The following is a 22,060-nucleotide window of genomic DNA, read 5'->3' as shown; positions in this document are numbered from 1 at the left end:
AGTTTGGCAGACAGGTGAAAAAAACCATGAATTACATTTAAAGTGCTGTGAAATGCAAAGGAAAGCTTGTGTTTTAAACTTGTATTTTACAGCTTGTTGCTTGGTGCGGTTAACGGAATGTGGATATTGGGAAAGAAGAGACTTGGAATTGGAAGGTTAGGATTTAAGGTAAGGTTACCAGATTTTTTTTCAAAGAATCCGGGGACACTTTTTTTTCCAAAAGAGAAACAAATGTTATTTTTTTATCTTTTTTTTTTTTAAAAAAAAATAGAAGTAATATCTTCTCTTCTGGGTCTCCTCTGTCGCGCGGCCTTCCTCTGGGCCCCAGCCTGATCTCTTGGAGTGCTATCTGCCGTGGAGTAGGCTCGGGTCGGGCCTGGGCTCGGCCCCGTGTCCTTGCCCTCCTGGTGCTCTCCTACCTCTCTTCCTCAGCGGCAGCAAGGTCGGGGCTCCCCTCTTTTTTCTCCTTCCTCTTTCTCTCTCTTCCTTCTCCTTCTCCCTGGGTTGGCTCTGGCATTTTTACTGGCCCTGGAGCACCGCTGGGCAGTCGGCCACGTGGCCGGGCGCTCTCGCTCCCGCCTCAATTTGGGTCCTGGGGTGTGTGTGTCAGCGGTTCCCCCAGTTGACGCGCCAGGCATCCCTGGTTCCCCCTCGGCAGTGGCAGCGGTAGCGGCAGTCTCAGCAGCCCGGAGCCAGCCTGGTAGTGCACTTGGCTCTGGCTGGCTTCAGGAGCTGCTCATTGCCCTGGCACCCACCATTTTCCCTCGCCGGAAGTCCCCATATGATGTGTCTTGTGCCGTTGAATCAATCACGCAACATTCCTTCCCTACTGATAAATCTACAACACTTAAAATATAAATCTGGGGGCCTTATATGAAATCCGGGGACATTCCGGGGACGGATTTTGTTGGGGACAGATTTGTAAATCTGGGGACTGTCCCCGGGAGACGGAGACATCTGGTAATCATTCCGTAATAGGGCTTCTCCTGCCTTTGCCAGTATGTCAGCCTTCTCAGCCTCCTTAAAGTTCAGAAGCACTTGTACGTCTGGCCATATGGGATTGTGAGTGGAGAAGGTGGCGCAGTCTGGATGAGTCCCTCTGTCTTGCTCTTTGGTCACTGTGACCGAGCACCATTTTGGGCCGATCAGGATCTATGGGGAAGGGGATCCACCCAGAAGTTGTAGAGGGAACGGGAAGAGAAGCCTGGTCAAGAGACTGGCTCATGTCAGAAGGAGGCCTGACTGCATCCTTGGTGAAGCCCAGGGCAGGGCAGGAAGGCAGCATTGCCCAGCGGGAAGGGATTCGGAGGCAAATCATCAGCAAGGAGCAGAAAATCCCCTCCCCTTCCCTCAAGAAGACTGAAGAATCTCTAGTCGGCCTTCAGGTGAGTTCAGCATCCCAGGTCTCTGGGGTGTTCCTGTCCATTACAAAGCTGACTCGAGGCTCCGTCAACTGAGCCCCTACACTCCTTGCGTACATGAAAGGGCCACAGAAAGGATGGGAGGCAGCCTTTCCCTGGAGCCGTTTTACCTGCAGCAGTTCACTCGCTGGCTGCTGACCCTTTTCCTCCATCACCTGGATGATCCTCTCAAGAGAGGAGAGTTTCCTGCAGAGTCTGGCCAGCTGCTCATCCCTTCTCCCTGCAATCTCCTTCTCCACCTCTTCCACATGATTCAGCAGACACTTTTCTTCTTCTTCTTCTTCCAGGAACTGGCGCAGTTGTCTCAACTTCTCCACAGTCTTCAGCCTCTCCGGTTCTGAGGAGGTCGGAGTGAGGAAGAGGGTCAGCCTTCAAAACATCAGCAAGAGAATTAGGATTTGAATTGAACTGCTTCCACCCTCTCAGCTCACAAGTCCTCAGGCTTCTCCTCGATTGCTTTTCACATAATAAACAACAATGGGAAATAAACTCCATTTAGCTGCATTCAAAGGTGAACTTACCTAATTTGCAATTCTTGGGAAAATATGGAGACCAAAACAGCAATCTTTTGAAATTCACACCTCTGAATTTCTCAAGGTTGACCCAGCCAGGTAATGTTCACACAAAAATGTATTTATGAGGGTAAAGCACGTATCAAAATATTTATACGAGAAGGTAGCCACCCTAGCATTTGATTCATTTTCAGAATAATAAATAAATAACAAACCGATACGGAGAAAGGAGAAATGGCGAGAAGTTGAAATGGGCAGATTTCCCCATCCCTCCTCAGTCCGGACTTGCTTCTTGAAGTGCTTGTTCCCTCACTAGTAACAAGAGGGACACTTCCAAGGAGGTCTTTGCTTTCCTTGTCCAGGTCTGCTTGATAGGCCAGAATTTCCCCTCTCTCTTTCCTACAATTCTCCAGGCGGCGACAGATCTCTCCCTGACAAGAAAAGGGAAAACTCAGCTTTGATTGAGACACAAAGAGAGGAGATGAACATTATACTGGCTTCTTGGGTCCAGTGGCCTTGCTATAATAGCAAAGGAATTGACTGGAGGAAATAAAAGTACAGAACACATACATAAATACCGTAAGTAGTTCAAGTAATGCAAGTAAACCCATGAACAGCCAAGTAAACCCATCAACAGGGTTCCAGGTGCTGCAGACAATTTGCTCAGTGTCCCACAGCTGACTGGGCGTGGCTTTGAGATTTCCTTCAAGAGGAGCGTCTGTGTCATCAGGAAAGGCAAAGAGGACATTTGCATGCAAAGTTTATAGATGGTTTGTTCTGTATAACTTATGATGACAATGGTGCTGTTGCTGTGTCTAATGTTGATTCTTGTTGTGTTGCACAAAAAACCACAGGCGGGAGAAGCCTGTGGACGTGGGATTCGGCTGGCACCTTTTGCGCCTCCCCTACTCATGGGGAAACCCGGTTTCGGGGATCCGGAGCGACGTGGGGTGAGCGGCTTCAAATCGACTGCTTCTTTCACGGAGTGAAGCCGCATTGCTGTTGCCGGAGAGCGCTGACTTTTTCCTGTGGACAATTGGACTTTAAACAACTACCCGTGAGTAGAACGGAAAATTGGATCTTTAAACATCTTAATTTGACACTGAGACGCGAAGGCTTCAAACAGGAAGTCCGCCTTCCTCTTTTGTAAATAGATTGAAGCAAAGACGTTGCAAGCTAAAGTCTTGGAAAGCCTTTTGTAAAGGATTAAATCTCCATCGGTTAAAATTACTAAACCCCCCTTGGAAGCAGGAGAAGAGGGGGAAAATTTTAGATCGCCTAAGCCTGCAGGAGAGAGAGTGAAGAAAGATAAATTACCACCGTTTTGAACCTGGGAACGGGCTGCCAGTAAGATAGACGTTTTGGGAAAGTTCATTGACTGTGAATAAAACGTATGTTGACAGATAGTTAAATAAGCGAAATATATTGTTTCCATTGTTTCCTTTTGCACTTAAAAAGGAGCAAAAGTAACTGAAAATCGAAACTAACTTTGTTGCTGGATCTGCGTTTAAAAGGACGGATACAAATAGAAATTGTTTCCTCTAGAGGGAGCTTTTGAAACTGTTGCAGGAGTGGAGCTGGGGAATTTTCCAGCTGCAGAGATTAAAGACCGTGAGAATCAGAGATTGACCTTGGATAAGAATGTCGACAGAAGAAGCCTTAGTGATTGCATTTTGCAAGACAAGTGCTTTATTGGAACAGCTTCATGAGAAGACGGATGTGATGATTATTAAAATTGATAATTTGGGACAAAAAATGACTGATTTGGGACAAAAAGTGAATACCTATACAGAAACTACTCAGGAATCGATTCAGGAATCTGCTTTGACATGGCAAGCTGTGGAGAAGACAAGGGAGAAAGCTGTTGTTGAACCTCAAGTAACACAAGTGGAGAGAGCCCCAGCCTTACAGAGGCAATTTGATGAATATAAGCTGTTGCCTTTTACGATTGAATTTAGAGAAAGCCAGATTTGGAGGGATGGAGTCCCACTTGGATTGGAGAAGGAAAGTTGGATAGATCCCCTTATGCAGGGATGTTCTGGCTTTTGGGATCTGGATTTGGGTCAGGGGGAGATTGGAGTTGTGGGGGCCTTTAGCTTCGGAGGGAGTTTGAAACACGTTCTGAAATATCTTTTGGACTGGACTTCTGGGTTAGCGCGATCGACTAATGGCGGATTCCCTCTGAGCTCCGGAGGGAATCGGCTCCATAGGATCGGGTCTTGCCGCTGCGGCGACGCGGGGACCCTTAAAAATCACAGGCGGGGAAGCCTGTGAACCTGGTGACTCGGCGGGCACCATTTGCGCCCCCCCAACCCGTGAAGGAGCCTTTTTAAAGGCTTCAGAACAGAAGACGGGGTGAGCGGCGCGGTGCTGTGAGTCGACTGCTTCTCCTACGGAGTGAAGCCGCATGCCATGGTCGGAGAGCGCTGACTTCTTCTTGTGAACAATTGGACCCTAAAGCATCAACCCGTGAGTAGTACGGAAATTGGACTTTTAAAGGAATTTTTTTGTTGAATTAGGCACGATCGGGGAAGACGTAAACAGGAAGTCCGTCTCCCCGTCTTATAAATAATCTAAAGCAAGGACTAACTAACTAAGGTCGAGAGGATTTTTTCCTTCTTATTGGGCAAAAGATATTAATTTCACGATTTGGTAGTTTAAGTAATTTCTACTGGAGGATAAGAGTTAATTTTTGGAGCTGAAGTGTTACCCCCCCCCCCCCGGACCCGGGAGTGATCCACGAGAAAGCCTGCTGGAGAGATATTGAAGAGCTTGACAGCTGTCAAACTAGCTGTCAAGACGGAAAAAGCAATCTTTGTTTTCTATCTCTGTTGGATATATTTGTTGCAATTTGGTTATACTTTGTTGAAAACAAGGAAGAACTGATACAAACTAACTTGATTTTTGGATTTGAACTGGATGAAATACTAAGTAACCAAAATCCCTCTAGAGGGGGTTTCGGGACATTACAAGAATGGCTGAAGGAGGGAAAACTCAAGCTAAATTGGACAGAATTTTCTTTCTCTTGGGAAAGTTATAAGGCCAAATTGATGTTTTGGCTACTAACGTTGCAACCCTGGACTTAACAGTAAGCAAGTGCATTGAATTTGATAAGGATTTGATCCAGGAAGTTCATGCAGCTGGACAAGAGGAGAAAGTTGAGAACTTTGAGAGTGTGGAGAAAGAGACATATGTTGTTTCTGAGGAAAGGGAAGGAGGAGATGTGGTGTCTCAGATGACATAGGAGAGCCAGAGTTTTGACATGATGGCTACAAAGGAAAATAAGAATTGGATGATGAAAACTTGGCCTAAATTGGAGACTGAAGAATGGAGAGATCTCTATATGTGGAGATCTGAAGATCTAAGGATTACAAATTTGATCAAGGTGAAAGCTGGAGCTTTGGGGACATTTGGATTTGAAAGGAGTAAGAAACAAGATTTGGGCTCCACTTTTAAGTATGGTGATCTGGCTGGAGGAAGCATTGCCCCCATCGGATTAGAGCATCTCCGAGATCTGGTGTTGAATATTAAGGACTATCAAAAAATCCGGCAGAGAGGAACTGAGAGACAGTTAAGGGCCTTGGATGTGAGATCTCCAGGCTGATAGCAGGCTAAGACTGATGGACATTTGTTGGGGATTGAAACCGGGAAAGGGGGTGGGGTGGGGTTTGTGGATCCAAAGGGTGTATAAATATAATTTGTCTTTTTCTTTTATTCTGTTTTGATATCAGTATGAAAAGTGGGGAATTCGTGGAAAGGAAATTGGGTTGACTTTAGAAAAAAGGATTTAAGAATGAGGACTGAGGTATAAATTTTGAGGTTTATAAGGTAAAATTGGTTTTTTAAAATGAATTAAGTATAAAAAGGTTAAAAACTGGGGATAAGAACTTGTTGGATTTACAATTCGAAGGGGAATATAAGAAGGGGAGGTGTGGGGAAGTCAGGGAAAGATGTTATTGAAAATAAGGTTTGCAAATTGTATATATTTTTAATTTTCCTTTTTGTTCTTTCTTTTTGGCTTTTTAAAATGGAAAATTCCTAATAAATATTTAATAATAAAAAATGAAATATCTTTTGGACTTTAGTTCTGCCTATGGAGAATGGGCTGACCTGCCGAGAAGGAATAAAGACATTGTTAGGTTGGAGTTTCCCTGAGATCTACTCCTCAGCGCCAAAGGAAGGAAATTAAGAACAAGATCAGCAGAAGATAAAGTAAAGTGCATGTATAAATATGAAGAAGATCTGCAGAAGGGACATGAAAAAGAGTTAAGAGCCTCGGACAGAAGATCACCAGGTTGATGGACCATATGGAATGGATAGAAAGGACTGACAGAATCCGAGACCCGGGAGAAGAGACGGTGGAAGAAGACTGGAAAAAAGTTTAAAATTTATTTAGAGAAATATTGTAAAATTAATGAGTGTTAGAAAAATGTTGGAATGAAATTATACGGCTTTAGTAGAAATGTTATAAGGAGTTAAGTATAAATAAGTTTTAGGGTTTTAATGGTAAGATAAGGTTAAAATAAATTAAGACAATTAAATGACAGAAAACAGTGAAAGATGGAAAGGATTTGCTGAAATAATTAATAACTAGAACACAAAAAAGGGAGGTGTGAGGAGGTCGATGAAACAAGTTAATGAACGACAAAGATATGGAAATATTGGATGTGTTTTTAATTGTTTTTGCTTTTGCTTTTGTTTTGATGTATTGTGTCTTTTGTTTTTTTAATGTATTGTAATGTATTGATTTGTATTGTTTACTTTTTCTCTCTTTTTTTACTTCTTTCTGTAATCCTTAAACTTTTAATAAATATTATTTTTAAAAAAGAGATTTCCTTCAAGAGGAGCGTCTGTGTCATCAGGAAAGGCAAAGAGGACATTTTGCATGCAAAGTTTATGGATGGCTTATTCTGTATAACTTATGATGACAATGCTGTTGCTGTGTCTAATGTTGATTCTTGTTGTGTTGCACAAACTAACAAAGTTCTTCATGCAGGATGTATTCACGAGGCGCACAGAAGATTTGGACACATGTCTTGGCAGGCCCTGGCCAAGATGCCTGAGTTGGTTCAGGGTTTGAACATCAAGCCCTGTAAGTTTCACATGAAATGTGTATCTTGTGCAGAGAACAAGGTGAAGTTTGCTCCAAAAGGCAAGGAGTCTAGCAGGCAGGCTTCCAAACCCTACCAGCTAGTGTACGCAGACCTGGTTGGTCCACTTGCGCCCTCTTTGGGTGGAGCAAGGTACTTCATGGTTCTAATTGATTCTGAGAAGCCTTTCGCTCAAACCAGTTAGACATGACATGAATTAGTCGTTTTATCCACCCGGCATGTATGGAACAGACCCTGACGAATCAAATGACAAGGCATAATTAATCCCCCAGCTGAACTGAACAGGGAGCAGCAGCTGGGGTAGAACATGCAAACAAGAAATTATTAGTTCAAGGTACAGAAGCCCCAGAATAAACCAGCCACATGCAGTTAAGAATAGCAATTCCAGATTAAAGGGCTTGCATCTGAGACATTTGTTCCTTCCTTTTTGCCAAGACAGGAGATGTTCCTACAAATACATTGGAAATTTTGAAAGGACCGTGGGTATTTCTCCTCCGCAGCTGAAGATCCAGAGCTATCTGAAGAGGGGAAAATACCAGGTCTTGCTCAGCTGGAGATGTCTTATTTCCTTTGAAGATATAAGCTGATTAGAATTTTAGGTTGCTGGGGGTGGGGCAAAATTTGAGGATGGGAAAAATGATATCACTGGCAGTCACATGGGAGGCTGCTGAAAATGCACATGGAGAAACAATGGGTCCTTGTACTGAGGGGACTGTCTGACCTGCAGGAGGAAGCCAGTTGTTGAAAGGGAACATGGATCTGAGAAGGAGCTTAGAGGGAGATTTCAACATCCAGCTGGAGCCATCAATGGCAGTTTGTCACTAGTTCGGAGTTGGGGACTCTTTTTCAGTCTTAAGGGCCATATTCTCCTCTGGGAAGCCTTCCAGGGGCCGTGTGCCTGTGGTGGGAGGGGCCACAGGTGAAAGTGGGTGGAGTGATGAATGTAAACTTTGGTTTCCTAAGGGAGGCTGGTTTCTACACACATTCAACTCTCCACTCTCTGTCCTTCACGACTCAAGGGTGCGAGGGGAGGGGTAGTACCTCTGGTGGGGGGCACATTGTGCTCCTTCTGGGGTAGTTTGTCCACCTTTGGTCACTACAGCTCTCACCTGCGGCTCTTAGAAACTGTCAGCCTGCAGCAGCAGCCACACCCCAGGAATGGCTTCAACTGGCAGGCTAACCAGGTGAGGGGAGTTGATGGGTCTCAAACCCTCAGTGAGTTAGGGGCTTCCCCTGCATGCAAAGCTAGTGTCGGGTACTGGCTAGAGGAGGAGGAATGGTGGGAGGCTACAGCCAGGGAACCCCCCAGGGAAGCATCAAAGTGGGAAGGCTCCAAGCCAGGAGACTGCTGGTGGGATGCAGGAGACAGGTCAGAAGAAGAAGAAGAAGGGGGAGCAGATGGCTTGGAGGCTAAACAAGCAACAGGTTTAAGTGAGACTGAGGCAGCTGAGGAGGAGGAGGTGGTGGTGGTGGCTGAGGCTGCAACAGATCCCCAGGCACCTGCCATGTCCACTGTTCCCTTCTCCCCTCCTCCTGTGTCCCCAGGAACAAGGGAGGCATTACATGGAGCAGAACAAAAGGCACAGAGAGCCCCTCCACGACTGTTGGGAAGTCAGCCGACTGGGGAGGAGCCTTAGGCTAGGGATGCCATATTTCTAAAAGTAGAAACCAAGACACCCCGAAAGGTGTGGAGCTATTTTTAGGAAGACCCCCAAATTGTTGAGCATCTTAAAGGAAGACCCAGAAGCTGTTGATGTCTGATAGCCCTGCCTTAGGAGGAGGCTAAGATCCTCCGTTCTGACAACTGGGGCTAGTCCTGCCTGTGGAGTTTCTCTCTCAGGTTTTGTCTCTCTGAAGAAAGAGTCCACCTTACTGCTCATCTCTGAGTTTTGATGCTGAACTGCAGCTGAATCAGCCCTGACAGCCAGGCTCCGGACAGTTAAGCAGATGAGACCACTAGGGGGTCCAACAGTCAAGAAGGTGGTTTCTGCCCATGCTGTAGAGGGAAGTGACGAGCAGTGGGGCTCATCCACCTGGGAAGGTAGCTCATTTAAGAGAAGGAAGTCCCTGATCCTAAACCTTCTTGATCCATTTAGCCCAGTATTGCCCACTTCCAGCCTGAGTGGCAGAAGCTCTCCAAGGTCTTGGGCAGAGAGAGGCTCCTACCTACATTGAGCTTCTAACTGCAGGTGCTAGGGACTGCACCTGGGACCTTCTGCATGCAATGCAGGTGCTGACACACTGAGGCTATGGCGCCTCCACAAAACCTTCAGGTATGGGCAGGAGGCACTACTCGGCATCCTTATATCCCACCCTTCCTCCCAAAGGAGTCCAGGGCAGCAAAGACACAGCAGTTAAACAACCAAAACATCCAAAAACAGTTCCTACACAGAAGCAGACTAAGAAAAATCTCTCCGTAGAAGGCTTCTTGAAAGAGGAAGAGGAAGTAGGCAATGAAAAGATAGCAGAGAAGGGACCCCTGATAAGATGGTACCTGCAGGAAGCCGTCATCTGCAGAGCAGAGCCATCCATTGGGTATATAAGGGGTGATATGATTTTTCAGGTGCCTTAGCCTCAACCAATACCTCAAACTATCAATCAACCTCCTCAGTCTCCTTTATGCTTCTGATGAAATAGGCTATGCGTGCATAAGTTTTTGTTATGTTGTCTTAAAATGCCACTACTCTTTTGTCTCTTCCTTCTGAAGGATCCCGGTGACCAAGCAAAAAGCCCTTGAAACACACACACACACACACACACACACACACACGGACAAGACAAGACAGGGCTGTGCACCACAAACCATCCCAAAATAAGCCTCCATTCCCCATCAATCAATATTGGGCTAAAAGCTATAGAACACAAAGCTAAATGCACCTAAAAACTGGTTTTGAAATAGCCTTGGTCTTGCCTAGTCCCTCAGGCTTGTGAGTTTGGGAGCTAGTCTGCAAGGGTGAAAATCTAATGGAGGATTCCACTGTTGAATTAACCAAGCAAGGGTCATAGTTGCCACCCATGTACCTTGTGGCTGCTCTGTGCCAGAGGGCAAATGAGGGTGGGCCTCCTCACTCGCCTGGCTGGGAATGAGAAAGGAAAAGGTCAGAGTTGTGTGAGAGAGCTGGGCTGGAAGTTGGCAGAAGTCACAGAGAGAGAGCCATGCCTGATTTCTTCTTCATTCGAAGGCTGTAACTGGAAGAAGCAAGACCTTCTGGGGCATTATTGCTGTGAGCCTCTCCATCTTCGGCTCAGGTTGTATATGTGTGTGAATAAACCATATATCATAAAGACACCACAGTCTCCACTGAGCCTCATTCCAAGGAAACTTGCTCTAACAACCTCACTAATGCAGCCCCTTCGGTCCTTTATTCTAGTTCCCCTTTCCATGCCGTACCATACAAGGCTTTGCCAGTATTTTCAGGGTCATCTTCCACCACAATTTAGGGTTGCCATATGTCTGGGGAAACCCGGACATATCCTCTTTTGGGGGACCAACATGCCTATCTGGGTGATTTTTTACATTTTAAAGGAAATGTCCAGGTTGAGGGGGAGGTGTTGGGGTCTTGGGCTCAGGTGGCTCAGGATTGGGCTGCTCTGCCCGTCATGGCCCCTGCCAGCCCGAGCTGGGGAAAGGGGCATGGCAGTGGTGACCCCGCACAGCTCTTTTCCCAGCTTGGGCTGGCAGTGCCTCAGGCTGTCCTCTTTTTTTGCTTTTATTTATTACTTATTGAATTTATATACCACCCTATACCCGCAGGTCTCAGGGTGTTTCACAGAGTAAAATGAAAATATAAAACCAAAAAATAAATACAGTTGTACCCTCGTTTTCAAACAGCTTAGTTCTTGAACGTTTTGGCTCCCGGAACTGATTCCATTCAACTTCCAAGGTACGACTGTAATCAAAATCAAAACAACAACCACCAAGTAACCCACAACTGGATGGCCCCATTGGGTTCTGGAATTATGGAGGGATGAAAAACTGATCGCATTCCACTTTCTCTACACTATGCGTGTACCCCTGACCGTGTCCTCCCTTACTCATTTTCCCCCTACCCTAAACTAGAAAGCCCCAAATGTTTTAGCTTCTCATCTGGGAGTTGCTCCAGCCCCTTGATAATTTTGGGTGCCCTCTGCTGAACATTCCTGCCCCCCCCCCCAGCTCTGCCTTCAACTGCAAACGTGGCAGACAATGCCTTCCCTGCAGTTGCACTGCCAATAAAGTTCCGTTTTACTTTTAAGGACAGGAAATTCTCCTGCAGGCCATCTGTGCTAAAGAGAGGGTGCAGATATAAGTCTCCTTCTTTTGGACCACCCAATTTGCATAAAAATAAGACAAGATTAAAAGTCTTGAGTTTTCCCCACCCCATGGAAAAGGAGGAAATGAAAAATCCTCTCCTGAGCTGTGGCTGTTACTTCCTGAGCATGAGAGATGAAAAGGGCCTGTATGGATTTGGCAAAGTCAGCATTCACAGTTCGAGAATCACACTTGGCTCATGACCAAGGGTGTCCAAAAATAGCAAAAGCCAAACTTTGGGCTCAGAGTTGATCTGTGTCCCTCCAGATTTTGCTGGTCTCCAATGCCCATCACCATCATGACCAATGGTCTGGGATTATAGGATCTGGAGTCCGGAAACACCTGGAGGGCCTGAGCTTGAAATTAGGAGTGTCAGTTTTTCACTCTGGGCCTGTGACCTTCTGAACAAAGGGACAGTCTCTGCAAGAGCGCTCCAGTGCTGAAATGAAAAATATGGCATGTCAAACAATAGCTTGGGATCACACACCCACTCTGGAAGTCCTAAGGCCAGATGTGTGGGAGCTGTTTGGGCTTACTCACTGATCAGAGAAAGGAGTTCTGGGCACATCATTTTTTAAAAAAAAGGATTCCCTTCTTTTCCTTTTTTACTTTATGCAAGTGGGTTCTGAAACAAAACGTTGCAACTTGGCGAGTACTTATGCCCAAGGCCAGCCTAAGACATTTTGCTGCCTGAGGGAAAGGACAAAATGCACTGAGGTCAGCTGGGTTGTTAAAAAAGTAGCGGGCAAGGCACGTGACAGCTCTCTTCTCCCACAGAAGCAGCCTAGTCAGGAGGAGGAGCTGAGGGGAATACTTTGCTGATAAATCTCATGGTAGTAATGTGCCTAGATAATTAACATTTTCTGTACAAGTATGAAATTGGTATTGTTTAAACAGTTGAACAAAAATATATATTTCCTAATAACATCAACTCTGATTTGGACCTATTTATAGTATATCCTGAGGTTTTACCAAGACATCTGTATTTTGCATTATCCTCCAGACATGCCTGGAGTCGTTCAGTGACCATCCGTTCAATCACCTTGCCCAGGAATGGAAAGTTTGAGACTGGACAATAATTGGGCATAATGGCCAGGTCCAAATATGTCTTTTTAATGAGCAGTTGAACAATCACTTCTTCAGGTGGTAGGTTTCACTCGTTCAAGTCTGTCCACATCCTCAGAGGCAACAGGTTGTAATGGATCCTATCCAACTTGACTAGACCCAGTGGCGTAGTGGGCTGCGGGGGCACAGGGGCAGTCACCCCAGGCACAAAATTGTTAGTGCTGCCTCAATACAGCTGCACGCTTCCATCACTGGGGTCCGATGACAACGGCTTGTCCATGCGATCAGGTAAGTGACCTCTCCAGACAATGGGATGGCTCTGCTTTTCTTATCTCTGTGGCTGGGATCCCCTGGGTGATGTGGATGCCATTAGGCAGTCGAATGCGCATGCATACTCCGTCTGTTTCCCTCCCTCCTACCCCCTCCTCCACGTGGCCCCGGGAACTGGCAAGCCATCCTATGTCTCTGACTAGGCAGAGCTCTGGCACCCTCCTACCTTGGTGGAGTCTACCTCTCTTTATCTGCAGAAAAACTCATGACAGGAGTCATTACAGGAGATCTTGGACTCTGTATCAGACCCTGATGGCAAAGGTGGTTCTGTTAGACTATGAACCACCTGAAAGAGTCTCCTGGTACTGTTTTCACCAACAGATCCAGCAACAATGGTCCTCCTCACCGTCGCTATTGCCACTTGGTAGGCTCGACGTTGAGCTCTAACCCGTGTTTGGTCTCATTTATAGTGGGTTTTTCACCACCAGCACTTTAGCTGTCTCAGTAATTGTTTCATCACCCTCAGCCCCAGGGGTAGAACCACAGGGTCATCCAAGTGCCATGCCATTGGAGATGGTGCTTTTTAAGGTTTGTGGAGCAGCACCCTCTTATTCCCCACCACCAAATGTGCTTTCCATGTGTTTGGCTGTCGTTTATCGGGTCTCCCCAGATGAATTTGCTATTAGAAGGGGGCATGTGAAGCCATAATCCTGGAAAGAGATTCTGGAGAGAAGCACTCGACCCAATTTTAGCCTTTGATTCTGTGAGAGGCGCCCAGTGCTTGGTCTTACTAGCTGCAGCTCAAGATGGCGACAAAGGTAGTCACCAAGTAAGTTCGCTTACCCTTATCAAAGTTTTAAGTGGTTTTAAGTGGTTTTTATCTTCCCCTGTTTTTTTATCCGAGAGTTTTAATGATCTGCTGGCTGTGCTGGCTTTTTATCCGAGAGTTTTAACGAACTGCTGGCCGTGCTGGCTGTTTTATTATCTCCTTTATTACCGCCTCGGCTGTCGCCGCCTCCCTAACCTGGGAGAGATAAGTGGAAGGCAGTATTCTTGTGTGGAAGACTAAAGGATTTAAGGTGCTCACCAGTACAGTGCCCACGACGGGTCCCCTGCAAAATTGATTTATGGGTCATGGAAAACGCCCAAGAGACTCGGACGAGGCGTTATCTTCTCCGAGGCCTAAGCAATCAAGGAAGGGTTCACTTAAAGGAGGGAGAGGCACCGAGGAATGTACCTACTCAATAGTAACTCAAAATCGTTTCGATCCCCTAATTGCCCTTGAAACAACATCAAAAGATGAGGCTCCTGAGACGCCACAAATTGGAAACGCTAATGATAATACAAATGGGGAGGGTCCCTATCCGAAGGAGGTGTTGGTAGCCGATTCTGCAGACTGCTCAGGAGGTGAGCAACTCCATCTAGTAATTAGAACTCTAAACTGTATATTTAAGAAAATTGACGGCCTATCCTCTCAGCTGCATAGCCTGCAGCAAAAACTGGATGACCAGCCGGTTCAGTCAGCCCAAGATGGGGCAGTAGATGTTCCATTGTGCCGGCAGAAAGCCCCTCCAAACACTGGTCGTATGAAGAACTATAAATACAATATCAACCCCTCACTGAATCGCCAATCCCTGATTCTACATCCAAGGAAGATTTCCCTAACCATCCGGGAAAGGGACCCAAGTTGGGCAACGCTACATGGGACTAAAGAGCACCTCAGATGGCTTCTAAAACTTGAGACATCACAAATAGATCTTTGTGCTGTGCTTCCCTTAATCCACCAGAACAGATACCAGAGAATAATGCTGGCTTTCCACTCTGCAAAAATTCCCTCTCTCATTATTCAGCAAAAATTGTTTTTGAATAGTGTTGGCATTTTTCCAACGAGAGTTTTCATGGACTCCATAATTAGACCCCTCCTATCGGAGGGATCAATCAAGGAGACGGTACAACCTTCCCATCCTGAACCACAAAAGAGGGCCGAGCTGTACACCTCATGTCTGGGCCAGTCCCATAGTACTCCCACTTCTTCAACTAAACACTATGATTGTGCCAGTAACTCGTTGACACCCCAGGAGGAAAGAGAGCTTATTGCCTCCTTTGGAGAGTTACCAGTGCGGGAACAACAAGAAATTATAAATAGGCTGGACTCACTTAAACTTCAGCTCCTAAGTATCGCCTGCAACGGAGTTCCTAGGAAGAATACCCACTCTAACTTAGCGGTGCCATGCCCCATGGAGGTGGAAACAACAAGCCCCCAATATCCAGCATACAAGGTGCCATCGGCATTGGATGGGAAGGTCTCACGGCGGGAGGCAGACTCTTCTCCTCCCTTTCACGCTGGTAACACATCCCTGCTTTTAATAGACTTAACTGTTCCCTCTGAGATTAACCGATCAAAGAATGAATCTCAGGATAACACTCCCTTGGATAAATCGTCGCCCCTGCATCCCTCCATGCCGGACTTGGAATCAACATAAATCAAAGACCATCCACGACCTGTGACGGTAGTGGCCACTCCAAGTCAGGCTTCTCCACCAAAAATCCGAAAATTACGTGAGGAAGACACTACAGTGTCGAGAGTCAACACAGAGTGGACTGAAGACCCAGCAGGACATATAAATCAAATGATCACAAGTGTATCGGTTAGATCCCCAAAGAGGACGGCTCCAGCGGACTTGGCAGGAGCCTCCTCAGAGCCTAGTTGGGCTCGACAGCTAAAAACGCCAAATAGTATCTCTACTCACCAGGATGCTAACCCTCTTCTGCCCCCCAAAAATTCTGGCCCTTGTGATTTGATCGTGCCACAACTGGATTGCACCAGAGCAGAAGACCCACCACAACCGGCGCGCACCAGAGCAAAAGACTCACCTCACCAGGACGTCAACATTCAGCAAAAGAAAATAACGGACTTCTTTAAGGGAGCGTCCTTGCTGCATAAGAGCTCCCCAAAAGAACTTAAATGACGGTTAGCCGGACAACCCAAAAAACCACCAATATCGATCCTCTGTTGGAACATCGCCGGCTGGCGTAGGAAAAAATGTGACCCAGAATTCCAGTCGTATATCAATTCGTTTCATATCATTCTATTGCAAGAAACTTGGGAGGAGGGTGAAATTGTCATAAATGGATTCAAACTTCTATCTCTTCCAGCTTGCCCCTCTCAGAAAGGAGGACGGCCGAAAGGTGGTCTAGTAATTGGTATCTCACTGAAGCTGCATTTTAAATTTTCATTAGTTCTGACTGCTCCCCCCTATGCTTTATCCGGGTTGATGTCGGGGGGGGGGGAGTATCACTGCTAATCTCCAATGTCTACCTCCCACCAGGTGTTTCATCCCTTAAATTACATGATAGATGGGAGATATTAGAAGATCATTTAGTATCATGCCGAGTTAAATATTCCAATAGCCAATCCTTAATTGGGGGAGACTTTAACGCATGCATAGCAGCAAATTGGGATGATCTAACTAAAGCTAAATGGTGGTCAGCTCCATGCCTCGAAAATTATGATTTGATACATGCCTTGAGGAGAACCTCAAAAGACTCTAAAGTAAACGAGGCTGGAGTACTTCTTTACCAAATGGCTATTCGCTTAAACCTAGCACCCCTGAATGGTTGCTGCCCTCCCGATATACCGGGGGAGTATACTCACCTAGGCATAAAATCAAATAGTGTACTAGATTACCTTTTAGCCTTGAGTGATTTGATGCCAAAAGCTCTCTCTTTTAAGACTGACAATATTCAGCTCATTGACCACCTCCCACTTGCTGCTACGTTTGACCTAGACTGGCACGGGGACGAGTACAGTCATCCAACTCAATTAGACACTAACACAGAAAACCTGGTAGAGGGTATTAATATGACATTACGAGTGAAGGGTATAAAGTGGTCTGCAATGCAGGCTCAAAAATATTCTGAATTTTTTCATCAGGAGATCATACAAACCTATTCAGCCCTTGACATAACATCATATGAACACGACCAAACTATTAATCTATTTGCCAATCTGTTGAATGACCTCACGTCATTCTTTACTGTCCCAACCCACCAGGCAAATCGGGCCCACTCCAAGACAGGTGCACTGTGGTTTAATCGTAATTGCAAACAAGCCAAACAACATCTTTGTGCTATTTATAATGATTACAAATCCTCAGGGGCGACTATGCTCCCCAAGGAGTACTATCAGGCAAAATCAGCTTACAAATATGTGCAAAAAAAGGCCAAACAGGAATGGCAACTGAACCGCTGGCATGCACTTATAGCTGCCTCAAATACCCGTAATTCCCGAAAATTCTGGCTGTTGGTTAACAGAAAATCTAAAAGATACTCCCTAACAGTTATCCCTGCCCCAGTCTGGGAATCCTTTCTAAGGAACTATTTTGCCTTACCAGACCTTAATATTAATACAATCGATGGATTCTATGAGCAGCTCCCTCTTTGGCCACCCACTGACCCGGAAGAAATCCACGGTCTCATTTCTAATCTCAAAGTTGGAAAAGCCCCCGGTCCTGACCTAGTACCGGCGGAAGCTATAAAACTTCACACAGACTGGTGGGCGAAAATCCTGGCCGTTACTTTTGATGCCGTAAACAACAGTGGGAAGGTTCCAAGAATATGGAAGGATGCGATTATTATTCCAATTCATAAAAAGGGCTCGACAGATGATCCGGGAAATTACAGGAATATCAGCTTATTTAATTGGGAAAATATATGCACGGTTCTTGCTAACTAAGCTTACTAAGTGGGCCGAAGAGAACAACCTGATTGGGCCTGAACAGGCTGGTTTTAGATCGAATCAGTCAGCGGTCGATCATGTCTTAGTTTTATACCACCTTGCCCGGAAATATTCCGCCCCAAATAGAGGCCAACTTTGTGCGGCCTTTATTGATTTAAAGGCCGCTTTTGACAGCATCCCCAGAGGACTACTTTGGGGGAAATTAGCACGATGGGGAATAGACAAAAGACTTCTGTGGCTAATAACTAAACTGCATGACGGATCGGCCGCTAGGGTAAGAATCACTCCGGCAGGCGACCTCTCAAATCCAGTAACCATCAATAGAGGTGTTCATCAAGGATGTATCCTTGCTCCGACCCTTTTTAATCTATTTATAAGCGATATGAGGGCGCCTCTGATAGATTCTCAAGAGACGATCCACGCCCCCCGTCTTGCCCAATATCGTTGCCCCCTTCTACTCTACGCAGACGACGCAGTGATCCTATCTTTTTCAAGAGTTGGCCTTAGGAGGGCCTTAAATTTTTTTGATGCTTACTGCAAATCAAATTTTCTTACAATCAGTCATGCAAAGTCCAAAGTCCTAATTTTCACCAAGAGTCGAAAAACCTATAATTGGAGAATAGACGGGAAAGCCATAGAACAAGTTTTTAAATTTCAATACTTGGGAGTCCTTCTCCAACACAACATGGGCTGGAAGGTCCATCTTGCATATGTATTAAATAGAGCTAAAGCCCTTTCATTTGCGCTACTGCGTTTTTTCTTTTCAGATGGGGCTTTCCATATTCCATCAGTGTTAAAAGTTTTCAAGGCAAAGGTGATTGCAACAATAGCATATGCAATCCCAATATGGGGGTCCTTTGTTAATCTAACCCAATTGGAGGTAATCCAAAACCAACTGCTAAGGACTTCCGGAGGCGGCGCGAAACGAGTAATGGCGGTCCTCTTTGCGCAGCGAAGAGGGGCTCCGCAGAAAAGGGTCGTTCGCTACGGCAAAGCGACGACCCACTAAGTTAAACCACGAGCAGAGTGAGCTCGTGGCCGTGGGATCCGGCGGGCACCCAGAGCGACCCCCAAAACGAAGAAGGGACCCCGTAAGGGGCTCCGGAAGCGCGGAGGGGAAGCGGTGCTGTGGATTCATCGCTCTTTCTGCGGGAGTGAAGCCGCGCGGCTGTTACGGATGAGCGCCGACCTTTCTTCCTTTACATTGGATTACAAATTAACTACTCGTGAGTAAGATCTATTTGAGATTGGATTACAAATTCGTGAATTCGGCTGAAAGCGGGAGACGAGAAAAAGGAAGTCCGTCTCCCGGTGGTGCTTTGTGATCAAAGGCAAAGGAACTGACAAGCTGGAAGCAGTACAAAAGGGTTTTTAAATGAGAGACAGCATACGTCTGGAGAAGTTGGAAACTGAAGGGAAAGGCAAGTTATCTTTATTTTCCTGCTATTGTGTTTACTCTGTTTGGGGTTTTTCTCCTCTGCTAGACTTTTAAAAACTTTAAAGACTTGAAAACCCCTAGCCCCGGACTTGCAGTGGGCAAAAGGTTGTTTTGCGGATACACTTACAAAGCTGAAACAGATACTTAGAGGCATTACTGGTGGATACAATTAAGCAACTGTATTTTGCACCTTTTAAGAAACTATTGTGGCAAAATTGAGAGGGCTCTGCCAGAGGGAAAAGGTCTTCTCTAAAGACATTTTAATTTATTTAACTGTAGGAACTTTAATGGCGACTGAAACTTTGTTTCTTCTTTCATGAACTGAACAATACTCCCTCTAGTGGAGTTTGGGATTTACAATTTCCTGAGAACCAACTTTGTTTTGTCTCTCTGTGGTTTGGTTATTCATTCTGAGGCCTGTCTTTCCCATGGAACTTTTGACAGCTTGACCTTGAATCCAAAGACAGGTGTGGAATGAGCGACCGAATAAAAACAAGAGCTGCGTCGAAAGCAGGGAAAGGCAAATTGGTACAAACAACTCTGGTTTCCCAGGCTCGCAGATCTTCAGTCCCTGCGGTTCTACAGGCTGTACCATCACCAACAACCCCAGCTGAAGAACCTGAACAGTTAACAAGTGAAGATATGGCAGCTGGGGGATCTAACATTCTCCTAGAGGAAATGTTACAACAATTTGCAATTTTGAACAAAAAAGTGGACGATCAAACTGCAAAAATTGACCTAGCCACATCTTCAATTACCAAACTTTCTGAACAGGTGGCTAAGCATTCACAAGATATTGGAAATCTAAAGGACGTTGTATCTGAAAATCGAAAATTGGCCGAGGCTGCGAATGAAAAAGCAGAAGCAGCAACTAAAGAAGTGGAGGAATTGAAAGGAGAGGTAAGGCCGCTCCATAAACATATTACTGACCAGCAGGCCTATCTGTCTTTGGTGGAACTGCGAAACAGGGAAAATAATTTGAGATTACGCTCTATCCCAGAGATTGAGAAAGAGGACTTGATTGGCTTCTTAACAGCAGAATTTTCTAAATTCTGGGGTATAAACGAAGATACAGACTTTAAAATAACAACTGCATTCAGATTGGGAAGGGCTGCTGGGAAGGACAGACCTAGAGACTGTTTGATTATCTTAAGGACTAAGCAGGAGAGAGACAAGCTACTCGACCTACATTTCAACAAAGCACTTGAGATCCAGGACAGAAGAGCACAAATCTACAAGGATATCCCTAAACAATTACTGGATCTCAGATCTAACTACACTGACCTAGCTGGACTTTTGAGAGGTAACGGAATACCATACAGGTGGGAGTTCCCACAAGGCCTCTCATTCAAATACAAAGGAAAGAAGACAAAAATCAAAACGAAAGAGGACAGCCAGAAGTTCCTACACGACCACGGAGAAGACTTGCAGAAAGGAGTGGCAGCTATTTGGCCACCACCAGAGTCTGGAAAAGAGTTACCACCCTCGGATTTGGACAAAAAAGAAGACGCCCAACAAGAGTAACAACAGATTGATACAGGATGTCTCTGCAGCTGTACAGTTGGAACATTAATGGCGCGAATTCCCCAGAAAAACGCAAAAAGATCTTCCATATTCTAAAGAAAGAGAATTTGGACATAATTTGTTTGCAAGAAACTCATGTGACCAGGTTACACAGGAAGGTGTTAATAAATAAAAGACTAGGCCAAGAATTTATCTCATCAGATAGAGTTAAGAAGAGAGGCGTGGTGATCTACGCCAAGGAGAATTTATCACCAAAATTTTTGTTTAAAGATGAACAAGGAAGAATCCTGGCTATTGAAATTTCGACTCAAGGAGAGAAAGTTTTGATATTAGGAATCTATGCACCAAATGAGGGGAAATCAGAATTTTATAAGAAGCTGCATGAGACACTACTGGACTATCTGGACTATTCCAACATCATTATGATGGGAGATATGAATGGGGTCGTCTCTACTTTTATGGATAAGTCACAGAATCAGAATCTGACTAAAGATGGAAGACTACCAAAAACTTTCTTTGAACTAACTGACAATATGGATCTAATTGATTTATGGAGGACGAGAAACCCCCTAGGTAAAGAAGGAACTTTCTTTTCTGAGGCCCACCTGTCATGGACAAGAATCGACCAAATCTGGGCAACCAGAGGGCTGGCACCTAAGACTACAAAAATAGAAATCTGCCCAAAGACTTGCTCCGACCATAACGCTTTGAAAATGGAAATGAGATTTACTACTGCCGACTCCTTCAGATGGAAAATGAATGACAACCTGTTAAGAGATCAAGAGATTGTAAAGAAGGCCCAAAAAGCTTTAAAGGACTATTTTGAAATTAACTTGAATACCTCGGTGGAAAAAAGAATAATCTGGGACGCAAGCAAAGCTGTTATGAGAGGGTTTCTGATACAACAGAATACGATCAAGAAAAAACTTTGGAATGGTAAAAAAGACAAGATATTGGAGAAGATAAGAGATGGAGAGAAAAAATTAAGAGTGTCAAAAGAGACTTTAAGAGAAATCAAATTTCACCAGTCACAATATGCGAAATTGATTAACCAAGAAGTGGAATGGAAAATCAAACAAATGAAACAAAGATCTTTTGAATCTGCGAACAAATGTGGGAAACTGCTAGCTTGGCAGTTGAAAAAGAGACAAAAATTAAATTATGTCACCAACTTAGAAGTTGAAGGGAAAAACATTCAGAAACCGGGAGAAATTAGAAAGTGTTTCCAGAAATATTTTAAAAAACTGTACACACAAGAATCCGAGGAAGCAACTGAGATAGAACAATTCTTGAAAGATAACGGCCTACCAAAACTATCTCAAGAGAAGAGATCAATCTTGAATTGTAAAATAACACAACAGGAAATCGAGGATGCCATTCAGAATATGCAACTAGGCAAATCTCCAGGCCCTGATGGACTCACCTCCAAGTACTACAGGATGTTAAAAGACTATTTGATACAACCACTAATGGAGGTTTGTAACCAGATTATGGGGGGAGGGAGGGCACCAGATACGTGGAAAGAAGCATTCATCACACTGATACCTAAAGTGGAAACTGAAAAGACTCAACTTAAGAACTACCGCCCCATCTCACTCCTAAACGTGGATTACAAAATATTTGCGGATGTTTTGGCTAACAGATTTAAAAAAGTATTAAATGAAGTAATCCATAAGGACCAAGCAGGCTT

Source organism: Podarcis vaucheri, assembly GCF_965113315.1.
Source record: "Podarcis vaucheri genome assembly, chromosome: W".
NCBI lineage: Eukaryota > Metazoa > Chordata > Lepidosauria > Squamata > Lacertidae > Podarcis > Podarcis vaucheri.
Note: the sequence above shows the minus strand (reverse complement) of the source record.